This window comes from Dendrobates tinctorius, unplaced genomic scaffold (genome assembly GCF_039654945.1).
Source record: "Dendrobates tinctorius isolate UK_male_01 unplaced genomic scaffold, ASM3965494v1 ptg000012l, whole genome shotgun sequence".
NCBI classification, from domain to species: Eukaryota; Metazoa; Chordata; class Amphibia; order Anura; family Dendrobatidae; genus Dendrobates; species Dendrobates tinctorius.
The window spans coordinates 18,277,761-18,303,304 of record NW_027361680.1 but is presented as its reverse complement, the minus strand read 5'-3'; positions in this window follow the sequence as shown (position 1 = coordinate 18,303,304).

Genomic DNA, 25,544 nt, shown 5'->3' with positions numbered 1-25,544 from the left:
ATATCTGGGGGGACCACTGTTTGGGCATACGTCGGGGCTCGGAAGGGAAGTAGTGACATTATGAAATGCTGAATTGATGGAATGGTCTGCGGGCGTCATGTTACATTTGCAGAGCCCCTGGTGTGCCTAAACTGTGGAACCCCCCACAAGTGACCCCATTTTGGAAACTAGACCCCCAAGGAACTTATCTAGATGTGTGTTGAGCACTATGAACCCCCAAGTGCTTCACAGAAATTTATAACGCAAAGCTGTGAAAATAAAAAATCATTTTTTTCCTCAAAAATGATTTTTTAGCTCACAAATTTTATTTTCACAAGGTTAACAGGAGAAATTGGACCCCAAAAGTTGTTGTCCAGTTTGTCCTGAGTGCGCTGATACCCCATATGTGGGGGGAACCTTTGTTTGGGTGCACGTAAGGGCTCAGAATGGAAGTAGTGACGTTTTGAAATGCAGACTTTGATGGAAAGGTCTGCAGTCGTCGTTATGTTTGCAGAGCCCCTGATGTGCCTAAACAGTAGAAACCCCCCACAAGTGACCCCATTTTGGAAACTAGACCTTCCATGGAACTTATCTAGATGTACGGTGAGCACTTTGAACCCCCAAGTGCTTCACAGAAGTTCATAACGCAGAGACGTGAAAATAAAAAAATAATTTTTTTCCACAAAATTATTTTTTTAGCCCCCAATTTTTTTATTTTCCCCAGTGTAACAGGAGAAATTAGACCACCAAAGTTGTTGTACAATTTTTCCTGAGTACGCTGATACCCCATATGTTGGGATAAACCACTGTTTGGGCACACGTCAGGGCTTGGAAGGGAGGGAGCACCGTTTGACTTTTTGAATGCAAAATTGGCTGGAATCAATGGTTGTACCATGTCGTGTTTGGAGACCCCCTGATGTGCCTAAACAGTGGAAACCCCTCAATTCTAGCCACAGCCCTAACCCCAACACACCCCTAATCCCAACCCCAACCATAACCCTAACCCCAACACACCCCTAACCCTAACCCTAATTCCAACCCTAACCATAATTCCAATCCTAAACCTAGTTCGAACCCTAACCCTAATTCTAACCTTAACCCTAATTCCACTCTAACCCCAATTCCACCCTAACCCTAATTCCAACCCTGACCCTAGCCCTAACCCTAGCCCTAACGCTATTTCCAACCCTAATGGAAAAATAAAAATAATTTCTTTATTTTATTAGTTGTTCCTGCCTATGGGGGTGATAAACGGGGGTTTATTTACTTTTCATTCTATTTTGATCACTGTGAGAGTTTATCAGAGTGATGAAAATGAATGAATGAATCTGCAGCCGGCGGGCGCACTGCGCATGCGCCTGCCATTTTCCAAGATGGCGGCGCCCATGAAGCAGGACCGCGGGACAACGGGAGCCGGAGAGGGACATCGGAGGTACCGGGGGGGTGAGGGGGTGTCGGAAGGTGGGGGCAGCCTATAGAAGTGGGAGGGGAGCAGATGATGACGGCGGCGGCACATTGCCGCCGTCAGTCGGTATCGGGGGCCGATCAGTCCTGTGAGTCGTGGGGGGGGGTCAGATCACGGTCTCCAGCCATGTCCGATGCTGCTGCAGCATCGGCCATGGCTGGATTGTAATATTTCATCAATTTTCATTGATGAAATATTACTATTGCTCTGATTGGCTGTTTCACTTTTAACAGCCAATCAGAGCGATCGTAGCCATGTGGGGGTGAAGCCATGCCCCCTGTGGTGAAGAACAAAGCCCCCTGTATCTGCGGGTCGGGTGACCTTTTAGTGACTCCGGTCACCCGACCCGCAGGGGGGCTTTAAAGTCATGACGCCACATAGGCGTCACTGGTCAGATTGGCACCAGTTTTCATGACGCCTATGTGGCATCATTGGTCAGGAAGGGGTTAAAATAGGCCATATCCTTAAAAAGCAAAGAGAAAAACGCTTATCAGACCTTACAGCATCGATCAGTTCACTGGAATACATGAATAAAAGAGCCCCATCCTCTGCCCAAATGTGCAAACTACGTGATCTTCGACTGGAATTGTGGGAATTACTCTTACACAATTATGAGAAAAATCTTATGATCACCAAAGCCCATTACTACTCCCAAAATAATAAAGCGGGTAAACTGATAGTATCCAGAGTGAAAATTAAAACTTCTGAAACTAAGATCCCTTTTTGAGGAACTTATCTCCCGATTCTAAGATATGCACTCCTCGGGAAATCGCCAATAAATTTAAGGATTACTATGCTTCTTTGTATAACTAAGATCCAAGAGCAGACCTCCATGGCCCAACAGCCCCTGATACAAATCTGTTTTTGTCAAGCATTAATCTCCCAACTCTTGCACCAGACCTGTTAGAAATCTTAAACGCACCTTTGACGGAGACTGAATTTACCAAAATGATTAACTCTCTCCCAGAGGCGAAGGCCCCAGGCCCGGACGGTCTTACAAACTTGTACTATAAAGCTTTCCAGGAGGCCTTAGTCCCACACTTACGCAAAACCCTACAATTAGCAGCAAATGAAGGGAGCTTCCCAAAAGAAATGCTGACAGCTACTGTGATCACACTCCCAAAACAGGGAAAGCCGCCGGAGGTGCCCCCAAACTTCGGCGTGATTTCATTGTTAAACACTGATGTCAAAATTTATGCTAAGTGTATTGCTCTGAGATTGGCGCCTATCATTCCTTCCCTTATTAACCCAGACCAGGCTGGTTTTGTGCAAGCGCAGACTGCAGCTGACAACACCATGAAATTAATTGATTTGATAGATGTAATAAATAGAAGGGGAACACCAGCGGTGGTAGTGGCTTTAGACGCCGAGAAGGCATTCGACCGAGTGAGATGGTCGTTTGTCTTCTCGGTTCTGGAGCGTATGGGGTTTGGGGGTCGGGTGCTGACTGCTATTAAAGCTCTGTATTCTGCTCCGTCGGCCAGGGTTTTTGTGAATGATACCATGTCAGAGACATTCCCCATTATAAATGGCACTAGGCAGGGGTGTCCACTCTCCCCCTAGTGTTCATTTTAGCTTTAGAACCACTTGCCCAAGCAATCAGACAAAGTCCAGATATCTGGGGCATAGAAGTGGGGAAACAATCTCATTGCATCACGTTGTATGCTGATGATGTGATATTGACGTTAGCACGCCCACTGGAGTCTTTGCCGGCAGCTCTAGAGATTATTGAAAAATGTGGCCTCCTATCTTACTACAAAATTGATGAGAATAAATCTCAAATTCTACCCCTTAATAGGTCGCCCTCCCAGGGCTGTGGGGTACTGGGTACCGGGCCGGTGTCAGGGGGATGTGTCACAGCAGCGGTGACCCGGTCCGTGACCCTGGGCGCCCAAGTAATGGGGGGATGTAGTTAATGAAATAGTTTGTGACGCCACCTGTGGTGTTCGGCAAGTGAGATGTTAAGGCCGACGCTGCATGCAGATCCACTGGGACTGATTGTATGGCGCAGCAAAGGTGTAAAAGCTCCCCACAGGTGAAGCTGTAGTCCCAGGGAAGTGTAGATGTGGTTGGCACGGGGATGTAGCAATGCCGGAAGGGTAGGAAGCAGACAAGACACAGCGGGGTGCAATTTCTGTACCTTTACTTGATAACTGCAGTCCAGGGTCCTGATTACAGATGGTAACGGAGCAGGCTAGCCTGGAAGCAACTCAGGGATTCTCTCTCAGCAGACGGACTGTGCAGTCTCCTTCCTAGCACTTGTGTGAATGAAGTACTCCAAGTACTGAGTTACACTGAAGTTCCTCCTGTACAATGTTCTCAAGAACCTTACTTGCATGGCAGACAGCTGTAGCCTATCTCAGGGACTACCTTTTCCTGAGTCCCGGCTCTCTATCCAAGCAGCTGTTGTGCCTCAAGTCTTAGATGGGAGTAGGGCATTTACAGCCTCTTACTCCTCTGGTATCTGTTGTAGGACCGTTAGTATCCATACAACCGCGGAGACCAGGCTCCAGTTCTTGCGCTCTCAAGCTGAGGGAGCTCGCCTTCCGCAGCTCAACCTCCAGCTTCTCTCTACACGTCTTCACACTTCACCCTCCGCAGACTAACTGACCACTCCTCCCTCTTTGCCCTCAGAGAGCACTCCTCCCCTTAATCCTGGTTCAGAGTTCCCCCTGCTGGCCTGGAGTGGAACTGTGTTGCATGTATGGATTGACTGCGAGAGAGACCCATCATTGCCTTCAAGCCTGGCATTACCCTCCCCTGGAGGAAGGCAAAGCCACTGTGGCGACCATACTCCTGGGGGCACCACATTCCCCCTAGTGCAAGTCAGCACTCCTGGGCTGAACAAAAACATGAAAACATATATACAGCTACAATAATAATAATTGTACAAGATTTAAATTGAAAAAGTTACAAAAACCAAGTGCTTCAAAAATGGTCCTATGATGATAAGTCCAGCATCAATGTCCATGGTCCATTCCTGGGCAAATTGTGAATATATACAAATAAAGTTTTTGACCACACACAAGTCCTGTGATTCAGTGTTCATAAACCAAACAAGGAAATTCAAAGGAAACTCTTACAGGTTACCTGTAGGCACAAAACTTGAAAAACAGTTACATATATACACAATTTCAACATTTACATTTACTTTGTCTATATGCGATACCTAATGGGTGGTATACCTTGTGTGGTGCGGGTAGACCTGCGTAATACTGGTGTAGTGGGTAATGTACTGGCTACACTACTGGGGGCTTCGCATGGCACAGGGATTCTAGATTGTCTAGTAACTCTTGAACTCATAATGGGCACAACAGGTTCACCACTGGCAGGGCGAGGGTTCTCTGGCTCCACTGCTGGTGTGGCATCTGCTGCCTGATTTTCCTGATCCTCAGGGTTCTCTGGAGTCACGTCTTCCTGTGCTACCACTTGGGGAAATATCAATACTGGCACCACTATAGCATCGTTTATTTTAGTCCAATTCGCAGGGAATTCCCCAAGTACTGCGCTGACCTTCTCTTCTTCCACTATGGGTGGGATGTTATCTGGTTCTTCTTTTCTTTCTTTCAACTGGTCAGGGCATAACTTCAAATGATCCTTCGATACCGCTGCTGAGGTCTCTCCTCCATCTTTACTAACAAGGCATACCTTAGTATTATCAAAATTTGAGGGCAGAATGGTATAAGGTTCAGCTTCCCAATGATCATCCAATTTGTGCAATCTTCTCTTTCTTTTCAAGACTTGCTCTCCCGGCAACAAAGGAACGGCAGGTACATTCTGATTGTAAAGCTTCTCCTGCTTATTTCTTGCCTGGGCCAGACTCTTCTCCACAATTCAGAAGGCGTACTGGTACTCTCCCTTTTTTTACATCAACCACTCCTCTGGCTGTCAGGACAGTGGGCCTGCTGTTGGAGTATACTGGTTCTACCAATGCCTGGTAATCTCTCCCTCTAAGACCTATAGCTGCTCGACACCAAACCAACATTTCACATCTGGGGGGTATTGCAATGGGGAAAGCATCACTCACTCTGATGCTGCCAATCTCTCCGCCAGAGACATGTTGCCTTTGGAAGAGGGCTCGGATCTCCTTCTGCAGGACTCGTTGTTCTCCGGAACCAGCAGTCTCAGCCACCTGTTGCAACAAGACAATAACCTCGGACAGACAGTTTTCAGTTACATTTGTACCAAGAGTCATCATGGGATTACATTCACATCAATCGATGTCAACAATTATCAGGCCCTGAGATTTCAGTTCTACCCGACCCACTTTGACAGTAATCTCTTTACACCCAATCTGCGGCAAAGACTGACCATTACTGGCAACTACTGTTAGCTCATCTGTTGGGCTATGGGTAAGTTCAGAATCAGCCCAATATCTCTTATACAAAATGTACGGCATAGTGGTCACCTGGGAGCCAGTGTCCAGCAAAGCATTCATGGGGATGCCGTCAATCACCACAGGAAGGATTGGTCTCCCTCCCACATACTTGGCTCTCCAGTTCCTTGGGCCTGGGGATCCTACTCCTGGGGGTTGTCCCTCTGCCCCAGGGGTTGCATGTTTGAAGGACAATATCTTGCAAGATGACCTGCCATGTGACAGCGACGACAGATGGGATGTCCGTCCTGGTCATAGCGATCGTTGTTCCTTCCTCAAAGTGGCGGGGCTCTCCTCCTCCGGAGCCACGGGACATCCTCTGGACTGGAAGCAAGCTGGATCTTGTCTTTGGAGGACACCTGCAGGGACTGCACAGTTTTGGTGAGTGCAGCCATTCCTTTGTTCAACTCCTGGACCTGAAGACGCTGCTCCTCAGTTGGATCTTTATCCAGAGTTTGTGCATCAGCCTCCACAGGGACGGAAGGAAAAGATGGGGCTTCCTGATGGTAGGTGATTGCTAGGAGCCTAGGGGGCGCTGGCTGGCTGTCAATGGATTCCTGCAGTACCCGAATAGCCCTGTCCTTAAATTCAGCAAAGTCCAAATCAGGGTTTTGCAGGGTTATGATACGCAACTGTCCTCTGTGGGTACTGGACAGGAGTCCTTCAATGAACTGCTCCATTAACAGTTTATCTTCTTCCTTTACGCTGTCAGGATCAACTTGCTTAACTGCTCGCAGCGCCTCCTGCAGGTTGAGAGCATAATCCCTGATACTGTCCTGCGCTTTCTGTTTATAGCCAAAGAACCTCATCTTGATTTCAGCTGCAGTGCAGGTGTCAAAGGTGCTCTTCAGCTTGGCCAGGATCTTCGCAACAGTCTCTTTATCAGTGTCCTGCCAGGCTTTCACCTCTCTCTGTGCTGCACCCGTTAGCTGTCCAATCAGGATATTCACTTTCTGGCTTTCAGACAGAGGGTATACTTTAAACAAACAGCACAGTCGCTCTTTAAATTCACTCAGGGTGTGTGACTCACCCGAGTACTGGGGTAGCCAGGCCGCTCCCGGTATGTAGGGCATGGACAGCGGCATAATGGCGACCGCTGCAGCAGGCGCTCCTCCTGGCGATGCTGCTGGGTTCTAATAGTGAAAATAACCTGAGGCTGAAAAGAACTCTTTCAATATGCTTGATTCTTTTATTGAAAACAACAGTCACACAAATCACCCAACGGTTCGGCTTTTACTAGCCTTTTTCAAGGGTATCTTATCTAAATAAAACATAAGATTGACAACAAATCACAAAATATGAATTATTGAACAAAATTAATGAGTTGCTGACCAGTATATAATATATACAAATGTTAAGCAAATGATATTTCTTACATATCATTCAGATAGTAGAGACATAAGCAATTCTGGTAACCATCATTGAAGGCAGTGCACATTGAACAGAAAAAAATTTTCAATTCCAGATGACAAACCTCTAAACAGGATAAGCAGTAGAACAGCATGCGGCTCCGCCCACGAAGGCCTGCCCCTCTTTCTTCCCGCGCGTGCCAAGCAGCGCGGCAATGGCAGCAACTGGTGCCAATTTCACACACAGTCTTTTCAGAAACACAGTCTATGGCTCACAGGTCCTGGGGGTACCGGGCTCCGAAATCCTGTTTGTGATGCCAAATTGAGTCGCCCTCCCAGGGCTGTGGGGTACTTGGTACCGGGCCGGTGTCAGGGGGGATGTGTCACAGCAGCGGTGACCCGGTCCGTGGCCCTGGGCGCCCAAGTAATGGGGGAATGTAGTTAATGGAATAGTTTGTGACGCCACCTGTGGTGTTTGGCAAGTGAGATGTTAACGCCGACGCTGCATGCAGACCCACTGGGACTGATGGTATGGCACAGCAAAGATGTAAAAGCTCCCCACAGGTGAAGCTGTAGTCCCAGGGAAGTGTAGATGTGGTTGGCATGGGGATGTAGCAGTGCCGGAAGGGTAGGAAGCAGACAAGACACAGTGGGGTGCAATTTCTGTACCTTTACTTGATAACTGCAGTCCAGGGTCCTGATTACAGATGGTAACGGAGCAGGCTAGCCTGGAAGCAACTCAGGGATTCTCTCGAAGCAGACGGGCTGTGCAGTCTCCTTCCTAGCGCTTGTGTGAATGAAGTACTCCAAGTACTGAGTTACACTGAAGTTCCTCTTGTCAGATGTTCTCAAGAACCTTACTTGCACGGCAGACAGCAGTAGCCTATCTTGGGGACTCCCTTTTCCTGATTCCCGGCTCTCTATCCAAGCTGCTGTTGTGCCTCAAGTCTTAGATGGGAGTAGGGCATTTACAGCCTCCTACTCCTCTGGTATCTGTTGTAGGACCGTTAGCATCCGTACAACCGTGGAGACCAGGCTCCAGTTCTTGCGCTCTCAAGTTGAGGGAGCTCGCCTTCCGCAGCTCAACCTCCAGCTTCTCTCTACATGTCTGCACACTTCACCCTCCGCAGACTAACTGACCACACCTCATTCTTTGCCCTCAGAGAGCACTTCTCCCCTTAATCCTGGTTCAGAGTTCCCCCTGCTGGCCTGGAGTGGAACTGTGTTGCATGTGTGAATTGACTGCGAGAGAGACCCATCATTGCTTCCAAGTCTGGCATTACCCTCTCCTGGAGGATGGCAAAGCCACTGTGGCGACCATACTCCTGGGGGCACCACATTAACATACCATTACCGCAATTGAAACGCCTTAAGGCCATTATGGGGATGGACTGGCAGATGGAGCAAATTTCATACCTGTTAACGTTGGTAACATCATCCTCCACTAATTTGTACTAAGCCAATTACCTCCCCCTACTAGCAGATATTGAGAATGAGATGAGCAGACTCCAGAAATTTGAAGTCTCTTGGGTGGGTCGTATTGCACTGTTTAAGATGTTATTACTGCCCAAAATGTTATATTTATTTTGCACAGTGCCGATATCACCTCCGAAGTTGTTTTTTTCAACGTTCTCATAAGCTTCTGAACGCCTTTATCTGGGGAGGAAAGCAGCCTCAGTTGTCGAGACATTTGTTGCAATGCGCAAAGCCATTGGGGGGGTGGGACTCCCTAATGTGAGCGATTACTATATAGCAACTCAACTAAGCCGGTTGAAGAACTAAACCAAGTAGGTGGTCCCAAATAGAGGCACATTTTGCACCCTCACACGATCTCAGGGCGGTGCTATGAGCAGCTCTGGTTGACCCACGGAACCTGGGGTCCCTCCTTCCACTAACTAAGCACTCCCTGTCTAATTGACTTCAGGTTCATTCCTCCACTCAGACACACATCCCTGCATTGCCTCTTGAGGCACCTTTAGAACTTCTGGAGGTGTTATCAGAGGACCTTGACCTGTACCATAGGAAGATCGGTGGGATCACGGTATTAAGCGATATAGTTGAAGATCGCACTATTTTACCTTTTGCCCAGTTGAAAATCAGGTTTGGCTTGACCTTTAAAGACCATTTCTCATATCTCCGGGTACAATACATTTTAAAGAAATATCTAAACTTCCCGTATAGGGTTAATAGTGATATTATTAGGACCCTCTCATCTTCCTCATCCCTAGATATGGGCTTGAGACCCCTTTATAATTCCTTGGGACTTAAGAGCAGATTCTTAAAATCTATACCCTTCATATCTTGGGAAAAAGGCCTCGGTAAAGCCATACCTGACAAGGACTGGTTAAGAGCAATTAAATTGGCAGGACGGACGTTTAGATATGCGTCCCACTTTGAATCACACTTGAAGCTGATACTCCGCTGGTATTTTACTCCCATGAAGTTTTGCCAACACCTCACACCTATGTTGGCAAAACTGTAATCAGGTGGGGTCTTTATATCATATATTTTGGGATTGTCCACTTATAACTTTTGTGGGATCACACCTTTAGACTTATTTCACTTGTAATGGGACAGATCGTCCAGCCGTCTCCCGAGGTGGCGCTCCTCCTCTTAAACATACATGCATTCCCCCCATGCTCTAGAGTGGTAACGGCTCATATTGTGTTAACAACAAGACTCCTATTAGCTAAACAGTGGAAAAAAGATGTTATTACTAAGAAAGAGGCCATAGCTCAAGCAGTTAGTACCACGCTTATTTTTGAAAAAATGCTAGCCCACAAAAATAACGCCTTACAGAAGTTCACCAGGGATTGGCAGGCTTGGGAAGCCACACAGTTAGCAAGTCACAGTTGAACCAGTCAAATAAAGGTTGGGGGAGGGCCCTGGGAGGGAGAGGGTTAAGACCGGAGCTCTTTGCTTACTGCAATGGTTGCATAATTACACATTTATGTTACTTTGACCTGTGTTGTACATTTGTGATAATGTTGTATTATAGTATTTTCAATAAGAACAAATTTAAAAAAACAACAACAAAAAAACATCGGTGAGCAAGTTTTCGGACAACCTCACTTCCATCACCCTGCTTCCAGCACCCCAATCTATGAAAACCCGGGCCATCAGCAAGGGACATCGGACGCCCCCAATTCCGGTGAGAGTCAGGGTTTTCCCCTGAATAATCTCGTCAGGGGCCGCCAGTTCGGGTCGGATGAGGGTCCGTTCAGCTCAAGTGTCCTTGGGGTCTGTGGAGAGATGGGCCCCCACGTGGACTTGCTGCACATTGTCATCGACCCTCCCAACCACCCCACCCACCAAAAGAACTGCTGCATTAGGCCTAGAGGCCTTGGCTGGGGGGGTTCTTCTGCTTCTCCGGACAGGTGGTGCTGATATATCCAGTCCGTTTGCAGGAAAAACACTGCCGAGGGTCTGATGTAGGCCTGGCGTTGGCAAATGGGACAGGGCCTCCGGTGTGTCGGCTGGCAGGGGCACTGGGGTTGGTTGCAGGCTTACCCCCTCTCCAGCTGGCGGTGACTGGCTTCTGCATTTCTGGTTTCCAGTTGGCCTCATAGGTATCGGCGATCTGCGCCACTTTGTCAGCATCCTTTGGCTCTTGGTCCATCATGAACTGTCGCACCTCAGCTGGTCATCATCAGGTCCTTCAGCTGCTCAAAGATGGTCACTGACAATCCTTGGATCCACTGGTCAAAGTGGGTCCTGAGTCCTTGCACCACATCCCCGTATCTGTCATGTGGGCTACGTTGGAGGTTCCGAAACTTCTTTTGGTACACCTCAGGGGTTAGCTGGTAATTCTTTATCAGGGTCTGTTTGATGGCCCCATAATTTCCATCTTGTTCTGCAGGGAGGGAAGCAAAGGCCTCGAGAGCTTTGCCTTTCAGCCCTGGGGTCAAGTACCTGGCCGATTGATTCTCAGGCAGCTGGTAATGTCTGCAGGCTTTCTCAAATGCCCGCAGAAAAGTGTCCAAGTCTCCATCTTTTTCCATCACGGGAAAGTGCTCTGGCCATGGATTCAGAATCTGAGCGCTGCTGAGCTCATTGCTCCGTGCTGTGGAGACCTCTCTTCAGGGCCGAAGCCCTTCCAATCATTAAGGAAGAGACTCTTCCCTCTTACCTTCTTCATGGCCAGAATGTCATTCACCTCAAATTCATCCCCCACGCCAACAGGCTGGGGTGTGTGGCCCCGAGAAGGATGAAAGTGATTGAGTACCACGGGCTTGAGGAGGGACACATGGAAGGAATTGGGAATGTGGAGCGAGGAGGGTAACTTCAATTTGTATGCCACGTCATTAATGCGCCTGAGAACCTCAAAAGGACCAATGTATTGGGAACCAAGTTTGTATGAAGGTACCTTGAGGCGAATATACTTGGAGGAAAGCGACACTTTGTCACCAGGGAAACAAGGAGGAGAGTCCAAGCGCCTCTAATCGACATGTAATTTCATCCTGTCTTGTGCTTTCTCAAGAGCGGTTTTGGTCTCCTGCCATACCCTGGAGAACTCCACGGACAGAGAGTCGGCGGCAGGTACGCCCGAGACAGGAAGTACCAGCAGAGGCACACTGGGATGCTGTTTAAAGACAATGAAGAAGGGAGACTTGGTGGACGATTCACTGGTGTGGTTATTGTAGGCAAACTCAGCCCAAGGAAGAAAACTGACCCAGTAATTCTGATGAGCATTTGAAAAGTGCTGTAGATAAGATGTAAGGATTTGGTTTGTAGGTTCCACCTGCCCATTGGTTTGGGGGTGATAGGCAGAAGAAAAATCCAGTGTCACTTTCATGAGTCCACAAAGAGCTCTCCAGAACTGGGAGGTGAATTGAACCCCTCTGTCTGACACGATGTGCAGAGGGAAGACGTGAACTCTGAAGATGAGGAAGATGAAAATCTTCGCCAATTCAGGAGCAGAGGGTAGACCGGGAAGAGGAAAGAAATGGGCCATCTTCGAGAAATGGTCTACAACCACCAGGATCACAGTACAACCAGAGGAACGAAGCAGTTCGGTGATAAAATCCATGGCTATGTGCTGCCATGGAGCCGAAGGTACTGGAAGAGGAAGCAGAAGGCCAGAAGGTGGTTGTCTGGGTACCTTGTTCTGGGCGCAGGATGGACAAGAGGCCACAAAGTCGTTGACATCCTGGGAAATGGATGGCCACCAATAGTAGCGGGAAATCAGGGAAAGAGTCTTCATGACACCGATGTGGCCAGCAATCTTGGAGAAATGTCCCCAGTTTAACACTCGTTTCGGTTGTTTTCAGCCACAAAGGTTTTTCCCGGAAGTAACGTGGTCAACTTGACAGGAGCCACGGTAATTATCTTGGACGGGTCACTGATATGAGAAGGTTCCTCTTCAGTATCAGTCGACTGGAAAGATCTAGATAATGCATCCGCTTTAATGTTTTTATTGCCAGGCCAAAAATGGAGTTCAAAGTCAAAGCGGGCGAAGAACAAAGACCATCTGGCTTGCCGGGTATTGAGCCTTTGTGCAGACTGAATGTACGCCAGGTTCTTATGGTCCGTGAAGATTTTGAATGGATGTATGGCACCTTCTAGTAAGTATCTCCATTCCTCCAAGGCCAACTTAATGGCCAAGAGTTCTTTGTCACCAATGGAGTAATTCCGCTCAGTCAGGGAAAATACTTTAGAAAAGAAGTCACAGGTGACTAGGCATCCTGAAGAAGACTTCTGCAAAAGGATTGTGCCGGCCCCGGTAGAGGATGCGTCCATCTCGAGAGTGAAAGGTTTACTAACCTCAGGATGGTGAAGGGCTGGAGCAGAGGCGAAGGCTAGCTTCAAAGATTTTAAGGCGTCTTCTGCCTCGGAAGGCCAAGCATTTGGGTTAGCCCCTTTGCAGATATGGGCTGAGATAGGGCAAACCAATGAGGAGAAATGGAGGACGAACTGTCGATAGTAATTCGCAAAGCCAAGAAAATGTTGGATTGCCTTCACCCCATGGGGCCGTGGCCAGTCGAGAACGGCGGACACTTTTGCCAGACTACATGTATGAAGTACAGTATTCAGATGTACGGGATATCTTGTTCTCAAAGACTCCATTTTTGTGTTTGCGACGCCATCTTGTTGTTCACAAGTTAAATTTGTAACTAGGTGAAAGTTCGCAGCTGTTATGAAACCAGACTGTTCCAGTGTGAACAAGATACAGTCATATGTTAAAGTTTGGGCACCCCTTTTAATGTTAACCTTTTTTCTTTATAACAATTTTGGTTTTTGCAACAGCTATTTCAGTTTCATATATCTAATAACTGATGGACTCAGTTATATTTCTGGATTCAAATGAGGTTTATTGTACTAACAGAAAGTGTGCAATCTGCATTTAAACAAAATGTGACCGGTGCAAAAGTATGGGCACCTCAACATAAAAGTGACATTAATATTTCGTAGATCCTCCTTTTGCAAAAATAACAGCCTCTAGTCACTTCCTGTAGCTATTAATGAGTTCCTGGATCCTGGATGAAGGTATTTGTGACCATTCCTGTTTACAAAACAATTCCAGTTCAGCTAAGTTTGATGGTCGCCGAGCATGGACAACCCGCTTCAAATCATCCCACAGATGTTCAATGATATACATGACTGGGGACAGGGATGGCCATTCCAGAACATTGTAATTGTTCCTCTGCATGAATGCCTGAGTAGATTTGGAGCGGTGTTTTGGATCATTGTCTTGCTGAAATATCCATCCCCTGCGTAACTTCAACTTCGTCACTGATTCTTGCACATTATTGTCAAGAATATGCTGATACTGAGTTGAATCCATGCGACCCTCAACTTTAGCAAGATTCCCGGTGCCGGCATTGGTCACACAGCCCCAAAGCATGATGGAACCTCCACCAAATTTGACTGTGCGTAGCAAGTGTTTTTCTTGGAATGCTGTGTTTTTTAGCCTCCATGCATAACGCCTTTTTGTATGACCAAACAACTCAATCTTTGTTTCATCAGTCCACAGGACCTTCTTCCAAAATGTAACTGGCTTGTCCAAATGTGCTTTTGCATACCTCAGGCGACTCTGTTTGTGGCGTGCTTGCAGAAACGGCTTCTTTCGCATCACTCTCTCTGTTGACCGATGCACAGTGACACCATCTGCAGCAAGATGATGCTGCAGGTCTTTGGAGGTGGTCTGTGGATTGTCCTTGACTGTTCTCACCATTCTTCTTCTCTGCCTTTCTGATATTTTTCTTGGCCTGCCACTTATGGGCTTAACAAGAACTGTACAGTACCTGTGTTCTTCCATTTCCTTACTATGTTCCTCACAGTGGAAACTGACTCTGAGACAACTTTTTGTATCCTTCCCCTGAAAAGCTATGTTGAATAATCTTTGTTTTCAGATCATTTGAGAGTTGTTTTGAGGAGCCCATGATGCCACTCTTCATAGGAGAATCAAATAGGAGAACTACTTGCAAGTGGCCACCTTAAATACCTTTTCTCATGATTTGATACACCTGGCTATGAAGTTCAAAGCTCAATGAGGTTACAAAACTAACTTAGTGCTTCAGGAAGTCAGTAAAAAGTAGTTAGGAGTGTTCAAATCAAGAAAATGATAAGGGTGCCCATACTTTTGCATCGGTCAAATTTTGTTTAAATGCAGATTACACATTTGAATCCAGAAATATAACTGAGTCCATCAGTTATTAGATATATGAAACTGAAATAGCTGTTGCAAAAACTAAAATTGTTATAAAGAATAAAGGTTAACATTAATAGGGGTGCCCAAACTTTAACATATGACTGTATAAGAGATGAGACCCTGATCAATGTGCTATTGTTCTATTCTCTACGTCATGTAACTAGGGACATTTACTGTATGTAGTTTCCGGTTTTCTTGCAATATTATTGGCTTATAAAGTGAAGCATTACCATGATGTTATTGGTAGTTGAAAACTTTGCATAATTAAGCAAAATATTATAAAAGTGACTAAAATAAAGGGGCTTAGTGAAATGTCTCGGTCCTCCCGTACAGAGACCCCCGTCTCCGTGTGGTCATTCCCAGTTGCTAGCAGCACTCTATAAATTAATTTGGAAATCACTGGATCAACCGTGAAGGGTTAATTTAGCCCTCCCTCAATAGCTCCCCCGACACATGCGTAGACCAGAGTCCGAGATAATGTACCCTAAGAATGGCAAGGATGTCTGTTCGAAGACACATTTCTCGAGCTTGGAGTAAAGGCGGTTCTCCCTTAAGCGCAAGAGTACTTGGCGCACGTTCTTTCTGTGGGCAGACAAATCTGGAGAAAAAACAAGGATATCGTCGAGGTAGACTACCACGCAGGAGTACAGCATATCCCAGAAGAGGTCATTCACAAACTCCTGGAATACCGCTGGGGCGTTGCAGAGGCCGAAGGGCATGACCAAGTACTCGTAGTGACCGTCTCGGGTGTTAAAGGCGGTCTTCCTCTCATCACTGGAACGAATGTGGATCAAGTTGTAGGCCCCACGAAGATCCAGCTTATTGAAAATTTGTGCTCTTCTTAGCCAGTCAAAGAGCTCCGGGATCAGTGGCATTGGGTACTTGTTCTTGGCCGTGATGTCGTTCAGCCCTCGGTAGTCTATGCAGGGATGGAGGGAGCCGTTCTTCTTGGTAAAGAAAAATCCAGCTCCTGTGGGTGAGGAGGACTTATGGATGAAACCTCTGGCTAGATACTCTTGGATATACTCCGACATAGCTTGGGTTTTGGCAGGAGATAGCTGGTATATTCTACCCCTGGGTGGGGTAGAGCCAGGAACGAGGTCAATCAGACAGTCATATGGTCGATGTGGAGGCAGAGTCTCGGCCTCCTTCTTGTCAAAGACATCTGCAACAGACCAGTAAGCCGATGGCAGACCTGCAGGTGCCGAGAATGGGCAGGCGGAATTCATTGGATGGACGAACAGCAGGCACTTCTTCTGACAGGATGATCCCCAAGGGAGTATATTGCCTGATCGCCAATCCAGAGTTGGCTCATGAGTCCGTAACCAAGGGAGACCAAGAAGAAGCCCATGAGACATAGTCAACAAAACGTGGAAGGAGATCTTCTCTCGGTGCAGGGCTCCAATCTGCATCTAAATTTCTTCAGTGATCTGGGTAACGGTCTCCTGCAAGAGTTTACCGTTGACTGAAGCTATTAGCCGAGGAGTCTCCAGGGATCTGACAGGAATCCGATATTTTTTAACCGAATCGAGCCTAATAAAGTTCCCTGCCGTGCATGAGTCAATATAAGTCTCTTCAGAAAAACGCTTAGAGTCCAAATTCAACAAAACAGACGCGATCAGGGGAGGAGATAAATCACGTATACCTAGGGAGGCCTCTCCTACCACTCCTAGGCGGAGAAGTTTCCCGGCTTCTCAGAACAGGAGCGAAGAAGATGGGAAGGACTCCCACAGTAAAAACAGAGTCCTTGTGCAAGCCTCTCCTTGCGACGCAGTTCCGCCATCTTGAAATGGTCCACCAGCATAGGCTCAGAAGTGGGGACAGCAGAAAAAGGCATGGGTCATGAGTGGGGAGAACTGCAAGTAGATGGAGAGGGGTGAGGAGATCTTCTCTCTTTGGCTGCCTCACGGGTTCGCTCTTGGAAGTGCAGGTCAATGCGTGTCACAAGAGAGATCCGCCAGTTCATCTTTAATCCGACAGGACAGGCCATGCCAGAAGGCCCCTATGATAGCCTCATTGTTCCAAACCGAGTTCGGAGGACAAGGTCCGAAAACAAATGGCATATTGTCCTATCGATAGTGTACCCTGATGGAGGTTAAAGAGGGACTCGGTGGTGGAAGCCAGATGACCCTCATCGAACACCTTGCGGAAGGTGTCCAAAAAGGTGGAAAGCTGAGAGACGAGTGGATCATACTCCCAGAGGGGATTCACCCACGCTAACACCTCCCCTTCCAAGTGAGAAACTATAAAGGCTATTCTAGCGTGATCAGTGGGGTAGTGTTGCGGCAAGAGCTCAAAATGTAACCGGCATTTGTTCAAGAAACCCCGACACAACTAGGGATCACCACTATATCAGGGTGGTTTGCATAAACGGGGCAACGGGTGCAAGACCAAGGCTTGGGCAGAAACTGAGACAACAGATTGTAGGGAAAGGAGCCGGTTATCTACCGACGCCATATAGTTGAGGATATGGGCCTGGGTGTCGCGTTGCTGGGTGAGCTCTTGTTGGAGACTGACCAACTGGGAAGCTTTCCCAGGGTCATAGGACTGTAAGGCCGACAAACGGGACTCCATGGATTTCAAAAAGGACATGATCCTAGTCTGATTCTCCCGTAGGAACACCAGTTCCTTTTGGGCTGAGGCCGTGGTACCAGCGGGGTCCATGACCTGATTATACTGTGACGACTCCTGGAGTGCACACCCTGGGTCATGGCACCAACCCACCCTGGGCGAGCTGACCTAGTGAGGACCACCCCCTATACAGGGAGTGTCAGGGGCAAGCCCAAAGGGGTAAGGTACCACAACTGCAGGAACCATGTGGCCGGCTCACAGGAAACATGAATGAATGTGTCTGCAGGATGCAACTGGAAGTGTGCAAAGCGTGGACACAGGGGCACGCATGGTATAGGACAGTACAGGGCAAGTGTATGGAAGGACGGAGGGTACAGGACAATACAGGATGTGTACACGGGAGTGTGCTAGATACTGAATAGTGCAAGGCGAGTACACAGGAGCACGTATGGCGTGCAGTAACAAGCACACCTGGTGTGGGCAAAGCAGGGCGCTTGCAAAGGAGCACGCCAGAGTACAGGGTTAGACAGAGCGCACGCAGAGAAGCACGCCTGAGTGCAATCCTAGGCAGAAGGTGTGCCAAGAAGCACGATAGAGCATAGAGCAGAGCATGTGCCAAGAGGCACGACAGAACACAGTGCAGGTACACAGCGTGTTCTGAAAGCATGGCAGAACACAGAGCAGAGTACAGGAACGGAGCACATGGATGGGTACAGGAATGGAGCATGTGCCAGGAGTCACAACAGAGCACAAGGCAGAGGACCCGAATACAGCACACAGCCGAGCTAGGACCAAACAGACCAAGCCAGGAAACACAACAATAATCAGGCACCTCCCATAGGAAGAGGTAGCCTAAAATAGGGGAAGAGTACAGGGACTTCCGGATAAGGTCCTCCAGGACCATAGAGATGGTGAGGCTGCAGACAGAGCAGAGAAGGGAGTGCACGCACGCTAGCAACACAGTGCAGCCATGGAATCAAGTGCTTGAGGTGCGTGTGCACACCCGACGGGGTCCCCGTAGCGGCCGCGACATCGGAAGTGGTGACATCGGGTGAGGAGTCCCGGCACCGGGTGAGTGCGGCGTAACACCCCCAAGGAATGAAATGTTAATTTGGTGTCGGGCAGCAATAGGCCTCAGGGGTCAAGATTACCAAGCTCTGGTAGAACCAGTGTATTCTGATAGTAGGCCTACTATCCTGCCAGCCAGAGGGGTAGTTGATGTCCGCAAGGGGAGAGTATCGATATGCATCCTGAACTGTGGGGAGAAAGAGGTCCATTTACCTCGGTATGCCACCCTTGCTAAGCTGTTCACTGTCAGTAACAATACAATAGAGACAGCAGAGCCCTTGCTTCCCTCCGATCAGGTGGAGAACAATGGCCCAGAGGGGCAGCTGGAGGTGTTAAGGGTTAATACTAAAATCAGAGTTGAAGTTTCGTTTCTCCGTTTTTGTTGTTGTAAGATAAATTTTTATAATTGGCATGGCCTGTCATGAAACCAGACTGTTTCCATCAGGTGCAAGATAAGGGGCTCGGGGGGGGTGGGGGGGGGTCTGAGTGTATTGCTCTGAATATGCCATTATACTACTTTCTATTTGGATACGGACTTATATGTAGTTTCCGGTTTTCTTGCAATATTATTGGCTTATAAAGTGAAATGATGCTATTGGTACTTGAGAACCTTGCATAATTAAGCAAAAGATTATAAAAGATGTGACTAAAATAAAGGGGCTTAGTGATCTGCCTCGATCCTCCCGTACAGAGACCCCGTCTCCGTGTGGTCATTTGAGTTGCTAGCAACACTGGAATAATTTGGAAATCACTGGCTCAACCGTGAAGGGTTAATTTAACTCTCTCCTTATCAGCTTGGCGCGCAACGTGGGGCCCCCGAACAGGGACGCCTCTGCCCCCGGAGGACAACAAGACAAAGGACTCTCGGAGCGGACACAGGTGTTGGAAAATTGGGACTGATCACCCCCCACAATCACGGTAAGTTGGCAGTTATACTGTTCAGACTGACCGTTGGTGTGGTTTTCCTGTGCTTGTTGCTGCAAAGAGGATCTGAGGTTTGTCCCCGAGGTGGGGTGATTCATGGGTGGAATCATATAGAGGTGTAGTCCCGTTGGGGGCCCAGTGCTCGAACCGTACCTCATAAGGGACGGACACCCCGGATTGACCAGTGATTGTGGCTCTCTTTATAGTCAAAATATCCTGAATTCCTGAATTCACTGTTAGTAATCAGGGTGGTCATGTGATCGAAAATGGGTAGGATACGTAACTCAGGTGTATATATATATATATATATATATATATATATATATATATATATATAACCAGAGGTGTCCGGAGGGAGAGTCTGAGACGCCCTCCTCCTTTCACTGAGTACCACGAATTTTGGGCAATCCCAGAGGGGGATTATTGACCCGGTGGAACAAACTGAGACGGCCGCTCCAGTATTGTGCACAATTGAAGTAAGGGTATTTAGCTGTAAATGAGAGAATCTGTGGAAGGAAAAGAAGAATTTTGTGGCTTGGCACATGTATAATACAAAATAAAATTGTGGTACCGTGTTAGCCAGAAAAATAGATGTAATTATTCAAGGTGTGATACCTTTATTGGCTAACCAGAGAAATTATATTTGCAAGCAAGCTTTCAGGGCTCAGGCGGCCCCTTCATCAGGCTAGATTACAAGTGAATCACTGAGAAAAGATGGCAACATTTAAATAGGAATTACAACAGGACATGAGATGATGCTAGCTATAGACATGCCAAGGAAAACAAATTAAGGTTTTTGTTACACATGCAGATGAGGACCAAGTGTTCTATTAGAGATCTGAAGACCTTCTTGTGGAGGTGTGAACTGTGTCCATGTAATGAGTCATGAACCCAGGTGTCAAATTCAGTCCTATTGTTAGCGATTGGAACATATTTATAAATTTAAACTCCCAAATCTTCCTTTCTCTGTCACTATTAAAAAAAATGAAAAATGACCTTTCAATATTAGGACTTTTAGATCTGCCAAGCTGTGTCTAGGTCTAGAGAAGTGTATCCCTACAGGTGTGTCCAGCTCAGTCTTTATCGTATGTCTGTGCAGATTCATCCTTGTTTGTAGCTTTTGCTTAGTTTCCCCGATGTATGTCCCTGCATTGCACCTTGTACACTGTGTCATGTACACGACATTGAAGGATGGACATGAGAAAGAGTCCATGATCTTATAGTCCTGATTTGTGTTGGGTATGGGGACTTTATCTGTTGGTGATATGTGGGGGCAGGTCTTGCATTTCTTACTGTTACAGGGTCTGTGCCTGTCTCTGAAGGTGATGTGAGGGCACTTCTGACAAGGATATTCCTTAGGTTGGGAGGCTGTTTGTAGGAGAGAAGTGGCAGTTCCGGGAATATTGCTTTCAGTCTGTGGTCTCTGTGGAATATGGGTTGGAGGTCTGCGATGTTTTTCTGAGTGATTATTATTATTATTTATTGTTATAGCGCCATTTATTCCATGGCGCTTTACATGTGAGGAGGGGTATACATAATAAAAACAAGTACAATAATGTTAACAATACAAGTCATAACTGGTACAGGAGGAGAGAGGACCCTGCCCGCGAAGGCTCACAATCTACAAGGGATGGGTGAGAATACAGTAGGCGAGGGTAGAGCTGGTCGTGCAGCGGTTTGGTCGGTCGGTGGTTACTGCAGGTTGTAGGCTTGTCGGAAGAGGTGGGTCTTCAGGCTTTTCTTTTTTTTTTTTTTTTTAATGTTTCCATGGTAGGCGAGAGTCTGATATGTTGTGGTAGAGCGTTCCAGAGTAAGGGTGATGCGCGAGAGAAATCTTGTATGCGATTGTGGGAAGAGGAGATAAGAGGGGAGTAGAGAAGGAGATCTTGTGAGGATCGGAGGTTGCGTGCAGGAAAGTACCGGGAGACGAGGTCACAGATGTATGGAGGAGACAGGTTGTGGATGGCTTTGTATGTCATGGTTAGGGTTTTGAACTGGAGTCTTTGGGTAATGGGGAGCCAGTGAAGGGATTGACAGAGGGGAGAAGCTGGGGAATAGCAGGGGGACAGGTGGATTAGTCGGGCAGCAGAGTTTAGAATAGATTGGAGGGGTGCGAGAGTGTTTGAGGGGAGGCCACAGAGCAGGAGTTTGCAGTAGTCAAGGCGAGAGATGATGAGGGCATGGACTAGGGTTTTTGCAGATTCTTGGTTGAGGAATGAACGGATTCGTGAAATATTTTTGAGTTGAAGTCGGCAGGAAGTGGAAAGGGCTTGGATATGTGGTTTGAAGGAGAGATCAGCGTCAAGGATTACTCCGAGGCAGCGAGCTTGTGGGACTGGGGAGAGTGGGCAGCCATTTACTGTAATGGATAGGTTCGTTGGGGGGGTCACGTGAGATGGGGGAAAGATGATGAATTCTGTTTTGTCCATGTTAAGTTTCAGAAATCTAGCGGAGAAGAAGGATGTAATAGCAGTCAGACATTGAGGGATTCTGGTTAGTAGGGAGGTGATATCTGGTCCAGAGATGTAGATCTGTGTGTCATCAGCATAGAGGTGATACTGAAAGCCATGATATTCTATGAGCTGTCCCAAGCCGAAGGTATAGATGGAGAAGAGCAGGGGTCCAAGGACTGAACCTTGCGGGACTCCGACGGATAGGGGGCGAGGTCAGGAGAGAGAGCAGAGGTCTCTGAGGTGAGGAGGTGGTGTGTGAGTGGGAGACGCTGAATGTCCGGTCTGTTAGGTATGATGAGATCCAGGATAGGGCCAAGTCTGTGATGCCAAGAGATGAGAGGGTCTGTAGTAATAGGGAATGGTCCACTGTGTCAAAGGCAGCCGACAGGTCCAGGAGGAGGAGAACAGAGTACTGTTGCTTGCTCTTGGCGGTTAAGAGGTCATTGGTGACCTTAGTAAGGGCAGTTTGTGGAGTGGTGTGACCGGAAGCCAGATTGTAAGCGGTCGAAGAAGGAGCAAGAAGAGAGATGGGAGGACAGTTCAAGGTAGACGTGTTGTTCCAGTAGCTTGGAGGCATAGGGGAGAAGTGATATAGGGCGATAGCTGGATACAGAGGATGGGTCAAGAGAGGGCTTTTTGAGGATAGGCGTGATAGTAGTTGTAGTTTTCTATCCTCATTGTCTGAACAGATCTGAATGTACCTTAGAGCTTGACTGTAGGTTCTAGAAAATGGATTTGGGTTTTGAAGAGTTGAGGGTGAGTTTGATGTTTGGGTGGAACTTGTTGCACATGAATTGTGTGACGAAGGTGTTAGGAAGAACAGAGGAAGTGAATTCTGATTGTTTTTATTGCTATGTGGAAAAAGGAAAATTGTCTAACACTGTGAAAAAGACAGAAAGTGTTGTGGTACAGGAGAGAATTGAGAATGTGATTAACGGAGACGACACTGAGATCGAGGTTAATGTGTCAGGGAAATAGTTAAAAGTGATGATTTGAAAAAAAAAAAGAAAAAAAAAAAGCAAGCTAACAGCTGCAGCTGCTTCAGTACCCCCTCCCATCTTAGCCCACACCATATCCCCCTTCGCCCCCACCGCAGCTGCGAGTGCACAGCCAATCTCTTATCACTGGAGCACACAGAAAACTCTGCCCCCCCCCTCAGACTTCAGCTACTGGGAATCCTGCTCCTCAGCCCCTCCCTGCTAATTCTGGCGATGCGCCAGACTCGAGCACTATCAGAGATTGTCATTCCCCTGCTGTTTTGATCGGAGTAGATGGTAGACCCAATTAATATACTTTTATAAACCCTATTTCTGTGGGACCCTTCCCCGAAGTTACTGCCCAGTTTGTAATCTCTCCCACATGCCCAGTAAATTTACTGGGGGTAGATTTGTTATCACAGTTCCGCTCCAGAATACAATTCCAAGATGATGGTCGGATGGTTCTTACGTTACATAACCCCTATGCAGATGAAGACAGTGAGGAAATCTGTATTTTGCATGCCCTTCCTACAGTTATGATGGCCCTGATAGGCTCAGATCCACCCCCAATATTGCCTGAGCATCAATGACTCACCCCATACCTTTCAGAGATACCATCTGAACTTTGGTCCAAAGGGCCAAACGATATAGGGAAAATGCCTGTAGAACCAGTAAAATTGTTTCTCAAACCTGGTGCCCCTTCTCCCAAAGTCCATCAATATCCTTTGAAACATGATCAGGAGCGGGGCATTCAGGAACAAATACAAATGTTACTTGATAACGGTGCTCTGGTACCCTGTGTTTCTCCATGTAATACGCCCTTGTTTCCCGTTAAGAAAGAGACCCCACCTGGCCAGCCCCCTGTGTACCGGCTGGTGCAAGACCTACGGGCAGTTAATGCCGCTACTGTTCTGGAAACTCCAGTGGTGCCTAATCCACATACTCTTTTGTCCCAAATACCCCAGGATGCTGCTTGGTTTACAGTTATTGATCTTACGCATTCCGTTACTCCAGATTGCTAGTTTCTATTTGAATTCACTTATCAGGGACGACAGTTAATATGGACAGTTATGCCACAAGGGGCCCAAAACAGTCCCAACCAGTTTGCAAAAAAGAAAAAAAAATATGAGCAGGTGTCTTTTGCCATTTCTGCCACTGTTAGCCTCCTTAAGTATCTGGCAGCACTGAACTGTCGGGTTTCGGCCTCGAGACTTCAGTTCTGCCTTGGTCAAGTGATATTCTTGGGTCACTGTCTCCTTCAGGGTGCCAGACACCTCGCAGAAGAAAGAAAAATAGCTGTCAGCTCCCTTCCTTTCCCAAAAGATGAAACTGAACTCCAGCGTTTTCTTGGACTATGCACTTATTGTTGTCAGTGGACACCGGATGCATCCCGCATAATGCAACCCCTTTACAACGCCTTGAAAGACGGTATAATGAACTATAAGGAAAGATGGCAGTGATGAGGATTACCTCCAATATGATTGTTCCCAACTTTTGACTGAAGAAACAGCTACTCCACCAAATGTCAGTGAGAACCCACTCCCAAATCCTGATCTGGTGTTATACACGGACGGTTCAAGATATGCTGATGAGTTTGGTAGATTCCACTCCGGATACGCTGTTACCACAGAGGACACTGTAGTGCACGCAGCTGCACTCCCGCCCTCACAGTCAGCACAAGAAGCAGAACTCCAGGCTCTGTCTACTGCATGTACTTTGGCCAAGAACAGATGGGCTAATATATACACGGACTCACGGTATGCATTTGGTATTGCTCACGATTTTGGGGCTCTATGGGCCAATCGAGGGTTTATTACTACTGCTGGGACCCCAGTGAAAAATGCTGAAGCTGTTAAAACCCTCATGGACTCGATCAAATTACCTACTCAGGTGGCTATTATCAAAGTTAAGGCGCACGGTCCTAGGAACAGTCCACAGACTGTTGGCAACGCATTTGCGGATATGCAAGCAAAAGCCTCCACTCTCTTATCCGTTGAACCAACCATACCAACTATGGTGACCACACGCTCTCAGCATAAACAGTTACAAGAAGCATTGACCCTACAAGAACCTGATGATCTACAACAGACTGAAGTTTTCTGTCGGACCCCGCTAGACCGCTTAATGACGATGCAGAGAATGTCTCCAAAGGAAGAGGTGAAGCAATGGAAGACTGATGGGGCACGAATGGATAATGGTCTCTGGAAAAAGGACCAACTTGTGTGTCTCCCTAAGCGGATGTACCCAGCTATTGCCATATGGGCACATGGACCTACACATCGAGGAAAGAATCAGGCCCTCGCACTGGTGCAAAAATTCTACTGGGCCCCGGTTCTCCAGTTGGCCGGAAGCATTCCCCGTTACCAACATGACCGCAAAGACCACAGCAAAGAAACTGGTGATGGAAGTCATATGCAGATATGGGGTTCCAGAAGTTGTTGAAAGTGATCAAGGCCCGGCCTTTTCTTCTCATATGTACCAAGAAGTTCTGACAATGCTTGGATCCACTGTAGCCCTCCATACTCCGTACCACCCACAATCCAGTGGTGAAGTTGAGAGGCTGAACGGCACACTGAAGGGACAACTGACCAAAATGATGCAGGAGACTACGGCTCCATGGCCGGAGCTCCTACCCATTGTACTATACCACATTCGTACTACCCCTATTGCAAAACATGGCCTGTCCCCATATGAGATATTGTTTGGTACTAGGCCCCCAGTTGCAAATTTAC